Here is a 7024-nt window from a genome sequence, read left to right on the forward strand (position 1 = left end):
ATCAAAATATGTCACCACCTGTGTTACATTTCAGAATATAAATTGGACAAAAATGTACAATGGGCAAACAAACACTGATTAAATAATTTATAAATTAACATTGAAAATGAAAATAAATAAGCAATTTTATTTATTACGTTATTTTAACTACGGTTCCTCTTTGAAGTGAAAGTAATGTGCTCAGTTTAACTTACTTGGGCTTCTCCTAGCCCCCTGTAGTCCTTCTGGTACCTCGTCGTTGTACTGTTCTGTTTATTCAGCATCAGCAACTGCCTCCTCTGAAAGCTGAATGGGCGGCCCCAGGTCGCATGCTCCTCGATCGCACTCCAGTGGCCGGAAGCATTCTACACTTGCACAGTTTGTAAAAATTACAACTTTACATGCGCTGAACACTCCTGGGCTACAGGAGCATGATCGAGGAGCCCCATGGCTACAGAAGTGCGATCGAGGAGGTGTGGGGGCATGCATGCTCAGTAGCCCGTAAGGTACCTGAGGCCTGGCTGGAACCCACTAAAACTTTTTTTGAGCATTAAGGGAGTGCTTTCAATCACTAGCGTTTTCCCTAAACACTCTGCCAATGTAAATGGATGGGACAGATTCCACTAGAGCGATTGCAATTAAGGAAATCGCAGTCACAGGACATGCAGCATTTTGGGAGTGTTTTCATTCTAATGAATTGTATAGGAGCAGGGAAATCGCTCTCAAAATCGCTTGCAAAACGCTCTCACAAATCACTAGCGATTGCGATATCGCTTTTAAGTGGGGTCGTTTAACAAAGAAATGTATTGATACACTACACGACAACTGTAGTGGCGTGTATCAATACATTTCTTCGTTAAGCGTTATTACATTTTTGTGTCCTTTTGGAGTAGGTAAGTCCACCACTACCTCTCCTTCTTTTAAAAGTTTTAAGTGGATTTTACTCTTTTGGTGCCTCTCTTTTTTTATACAGTACTCAAGTCCATCCTTGGTGGAGGGGTGTTCGCCCCCCCCCCCCACCACCACCACCCTTTTCCAATCTACAGAGAGCAACTTCTTAATCCTGAGTGGGAACAAGTGTAATCTTCCCACCTGCATTTACAGTAGTTGCCTGAGCGGCAGCCCGTGTTTGTGAGTATAAAGATACTTATTGTGCCACCTATTCACCCCATACCAATACAGTACATACTACACTATATTGGGCTCTCGGTGTCCTTGTTTCCTTGTCTTCTGAGTCAAGAGAAGCAGCAGCAGCCCTGTCCACAGAGCTTGCTATTAGCTTCTTCAGCTGGGGTGCTTCAGGTCATGTGACCTGATTTTTTTAAATAGTGTTTTTAGCTGCATAAATGTAATCTCTGAGACACAAAATACAAACCTTTCAGCACTCTGCATACTGAGCCATGATATTGTATAATTACATCTGTTCCTGGGACTGAGCTTTAATGTGTTTGTGCATCTATTGTATATTGAGGTGTGCTTACCCTGCACTAACACTGAGCCTTAGTCAATAATGCCGGAAACTTCAACATCTTCTAAGAGGCAGACATGCTCTCCCTCAGTATGTACAGTACAAGCACCATGCCTGTAATGATAAAAAAAAAAAAACTAGCTACCATGTGTGTTGATCTCTGCTACCTCCAGTATGTAAAGTATAAGATGTTACTGTGCATCTATACTGATAGTAAACTAGCTTTAATGTGATACCTCCAGTCAGGGGCGCTCCTAGGCATAGGCAGTACAGGCCATTGCCTGGAGTGCCATTGGTCCTGGGGGCACCATGTAGCTGGATTAAGCCCCGCCCCTTGAATGAAGCCCCCCTCCCCTGTGGGTGTTCTATTACTTGCTTCTGCTGCATCTGCTTAGCATAAGTTGCAGGCAGCTGCCACTGTGTCCCCTTGTGCACCCTTTTCCCCCTTTGTGCCTCCTTCTGTTTCCTTATGCCTCCTTCAGTCCCTTGTGCCATGTCTGACCCCCTGTTTGTCCTTCTGTCTCCCTTTGTGCCTCCTTCTGTCTCCATGTGCATTTTTCAGTCCCCCCGTACCACATCTGCCTCCTTCTGTCCCCCTTTGTGCCTCATTCTGACCCCGTGTCTCCTTATTTCTCATTGTGCCTTTCTTTGTCCCTTTATTCCTCCTCCAGTCCCACTCTGCCTCCTTCTGTCTCCCTTTGTGCCTCATTCTGTCTCCATGTGCCTCCTCTGTCCCCTGTGCCTTCCTCTGTCCCCCTGTGCCTCATTCTGTGCCTTCTTCTGTCTCCCTGTGGCTCTGTCTGTCCCACTCTGCCTCCTTCTGTCTCCCTGTGCCTCCTTACACACCCTCTGCCTTCTTCTGCCCCCCTTTTGTGCTTTCTTCTGTACCCCATTGTGCATCATTCTGTACCCTTTGTGCCTCCTTCTGCCCCACTTTGTGCTTTTTTCTGCCCCCCATTGTGCCTCCTTCTGCCCCTTTGTGCCTCCTTCAGTACCCCTATGCCTTGTTCTTTACTCCTGTGCCTCCTTCTGCTCCCTGTGCCTCCTTATGTCCTTTTTTGTGAACTCCTTGTGGCCCTCATGCCTTCTTCTTTCCCCCTGTACCCCATTCTATCCTCATTTGTGTCTCATTATGTCCCCCATTGTGCCTTCTTTTGTCCCCCATTGTGACTCCTTCTGTCCCTGTGTACCTCCTTCTGTCCCCCTTATGCCTCCTTGTGTCCTCCTTTGTAACAACTTCTGTCCCCCTTTGTGCCTCATAAAAGTGGAGCCCTGTCTATGTGTATTTTCTGATGAAACGCTGCCTACATTACGTGTATTTTCTGGTGAAACGCTGCTCGCATTGTGTATTTTCTGGTGAAACGCTGCCGCATTTATGTGTATTTTTCTGGTGAAACGCTGCCAAAATAAGTGTAACTTCTTGTGAAATGCTGCCGCATTATGATTATTTTCTGGTGAAACATTGCCGCATTACAATTATTTTCTGGTGAAACGCTGCTGCATTACGATTATTTTCTGGTGAAACGCTGCTGCATTACGATTATTTTCTGGTAAAAATCTGCTGCAATACGATTATTTTCTGGTGAAACACTGTTGTATTATGATTATTTTTTGGGTGAAACGCTGCCACATTATGATTATTTTCATGGGGAGGGGGGGGGGGGGCGCCACAGGTTTTCTTGCCTGGAGTGACAAAATAGCTAGAGGCACCCCTGCCTCCAGTATCAGCTGTTAATCTGTATCTATACTGGTGGTAAACTAGCTGTAGTGAGTGTGTGGTGATCTCTGCTACCTCTAGTATATACAGTATCAGCTGTTAATCTGCATCTATACTGGTAGTAAACTAGCTGTAGTGTGTGGTGACCTGATCTCTGATACTTCCAGTATCAGCTGTTAATCTGCCACTACTGTATCAACTGTCACTATCTGCCACTACTGGTGCAGATGGCAACACACATCAGATAGATACTGATAGTAAACTAGCTGTAGTGTGTGGTGATCTCTGCTACCTCCAGTATAAACAGTATGAGATGTTACTCTGCATCTATACTGATTACTGATAGTAAACCAGCTGCAGTGTGTGGTGAACTCTGCTACCAGTGGTGCTCGGATACCACTTTTCACTATCTGGAACTAATTCGGATCCGGATATCCAGATATCCGAGTTTGACATTTTTAAACCCGAATTGAATTCAGATATCCGACCCCAGTATCCGGCTGGATTCAGATATCCGGATTGAAAACAGGAAATAGTCTTTTCAAGGCTTCTTAACCGTTTTAGAAGCTTAAAACCCACCACCACACACTCACACACTCTCTCTCGTCTTCCAGGGATTTGTAGTATGTCAAAAGCAAGCTCACATACATTGGCCTGGAATCAAACCCAGGTCAACTGCTTGGAGGGCAGCTATGCTCACCACTATACCAACAACCTCACACACAGCAAAGGACAGTACTTTGAAGTCTGGAAGATTCCAGGGCAAGGGTGGGAAGGATGAAAAGCTAGGTGGCCATGCAACCATTCCTGCCAACCTAATACTTACTTATAGACAGTCATATGAGACACATGCCGGGTGCAGGGCTGTGGGGTGAGGGATCCTTTTTGGATGGTCCTTTTTGCTATTGAACCTGTAATCTGGATTCAGATATCTGGGAAAAATCCGCGGATATCTGGGAGAAATCCGCGGATATCTGGGAGAAATCCGCGGATATCTGGGAGAAATCCGCGGATATCCGGTCGGCCGTGAAACTATCCACAGATAGCTATCCGGATTTCTGTCCAACTATCCGGAATCCGGACGGATAGTGTAAAAATGATCGGATATCCGGGTTACCCAGATATCCGAAATCCGGATGAGCATCCCTGTCTGCTACCTCCAGTATATGACGTTACTCTGCATCTATACTGATAGTAGTGTGTGCTGATCTCTGCTTCCTCCATTATGTACAGTATCAGCTCTTACTCTGCATCTATACTGATAGTAAACTAGCTGCAGTGTATTGATTTCTGCTATAGTATGTACAGTATAAACTGGTACACTGTGACTATACTAATAGTAAACTACCTGCAGCATGTGCAGTATAAGCTGCCACTTTGTGCTTAAACTGACAGTAAACTGGCTGCAGTGTGAATTAATTTTTGCTACAGTAGGTAGAGTATAAATTGTTACACCGTGACTATACTGATAGTAAACTGGCTGCACTGTGTGCTGATCTCTATTACCTCCAGTATATCCAGTATACGCGGTTACTCTGTGCTCATACTGACTGTAAACTGGCTGCAGTGTGTGCAGATCTCTGCCACCTGCAATATGTACTGTACAGTATGAACTGTTACGGTGTGCTTAATCCAAGAGTAAACTAGCTGCAGTGTGTTCTGATAACTGCTACTTCCAGTATGTACTGTACAGTATAATGCCCTGTATCCACGGAGTACCGGCATCTGTCTCCGAGAAGACTCATGTTGATATGAATCCACACCGAACCCCTTGCTGTGTCAATGCATGGCAATCATTCATGGCTGGATGCAGTGTGCAAAAAAACGACTAAGTTTTTTTTTCCACGCGGCCCGCCTGCGAATCAGAAACATTCTGTTGATTTCAATAGGCTGTGATTCCGCTTCCGAATTTGCATGCGGGGAAACAGAGAAGATGGCAGCCGGTGGAAACATACCCCAAGCTGTTGCCCTGTACCTAAACTCATAGTAAAATTGCTGCTGTGTATACTGATCTCTGCTACCTTCAATGTGTACAGTACGAGTTGTAACACTGTGTCTATACTGTTAGTAAACCAGCTGCAGAGTGCGTTACTCTCTGTTTGAATAATGCGCTTCTAAACTGTTACCACTGCTTCTACATTTGTTATCAACCCTCTACCTCAGTGATAGTAACATTTGCAAACGCTTAGTTAAGTGCAGGCAGCTGGCGAGTTATATTTGTAGTGTAAACAATGGGAGTTACAATCTTCAGTTTTAACCCTTTCCATTCCAGTTTCTTGATTACCCACATTCCCGCAGCACTTATTTTATTAAGGGGAAAAAAGTGCCTCTATGGCAGTGATGGTTAACCTTGGCACTCCAGCTGTGGTGGAACTACAAGTCCCATGAGGCATTGCAATACTCTGACAGCTCTAAGCATAACTCGGGGAGGCAAAGGCATGATGGGATTTGTAGTTTTGTCACAGCTGGAGTGCCAAGGTTAGCCACCAGTGCCCTATGGGGTACTTATTATTATTATTACCTCAGGAGGGGGAAGCATCTGGATCCTAATGAGGCTTCTCCTGTCCTCTTCTTCCTCTGGGAACCACCGCTGTCAGCCCCCGAACATCCGCTGACAAGCTTGCCGGTGGGTGGCGCTTCAGTGTGCAGGAATATTTACCTCTCCATGCTCCTGCGCAGGCACAATACAAGTTTCCCTTCGGGCTCCGACTAGCGCCTGCATAGTAGAGCAGACCTGATTGGGATCCGCTATTTCTGCCAGAGCAGAGGAGAAACTTGTACGGCGCCTGCGTGGAGAGGCAAATATTGCCGCACACTGTTTGGGGGTTGCCAGCGCTGGATCCCTCAGGCTGAAGAGGATGGAGGAAACCCCATTAGGATCCAGAGGCTTCCCCCTCCTGAGGTAAGTAACCCCCCCCCCCCCCCCCTCCCTGGCACTTTTTCCCTTACAGGATTACTTTAAAGAGAATCTGTAACAAAAATTTCAGCCTTCTATACTATAAGTTCCTATACCTGTTCTAATGTGAAAATCTATTAACCCTTCGCACTCTCGCAAGCATATGTTCAAACAAATGCATTTACAGATTCATTCATCCAGGCACAACTGTTATCCCTACGGCTAAGTTAAAAGCCGGGGTCTTAGTTCACAGAAGAATGCATTCTTATGCTTAGTCACCTATACTGCGCAGAAGTACCCAGATAAACATAGGTGTCCTAACTCTGGCCCTGTAACATGCATAGCGCAGACATGCAAACACATTCATTGCATCAAACCTATCAATGGATTAGGAGCACACATCCTGACGTCCTCTCCTGGGACAGACAGTGCATCTTACCAATCGCACAAGGGAGCTAACGTTATGTGTCCATGTGCACCATGCACATACACCAGCATAAGCTGTGTGCATGCTGACAGGGAGTGCACTGAATTTGACCCTAGCCACAGGGGTCAGTAACAAGAAAAAAATACGTGCCTGGATATATGTCTTTTTTGATAGAAAATCCGGATTGATAGAACGATCGTTTGTTGTTGATCAGCACTATAAAAAGTGTTTGATTGATCGTGTGGTTGATCATTCAGGAGATCGTACCATTAATAAGCACCTTTAGTTTGAACTAGCTTGAATCCAATGGACCTGATTCACAAAGCGGTGAAAACTGTTTGCACGGGTGGCATGTGTATTCCTAAATACAATACAATTCGTTTCACATAGATCCCCTTTTCCAAAGATGTTTTTTGTATTAATATCATTACCTGGTTGATCCTACTCTTATTCTCCACCAGGGAGGAGGCTGAGGAGAAAGTCAAACACACTGAGGGCTCATTCACACTAAGGGCGTTTTTGCTCTTTTTTTTAAGC

This window comes from Hyperolius riggenbachi, chromosome 10, assembly GCF_040937935.1.
Source record: "Hyperolius riggenbachi isolate aHypRig1 chromosome 10, aHypRig1.pri, whole genome shotgun sequence".
Lineage (NCBI taxonomy): Eukaryota > Metazoa > Chordata > Amphibia > Anura > Hyperoliidae > Hyperolius > Hyperolius riggenbachi.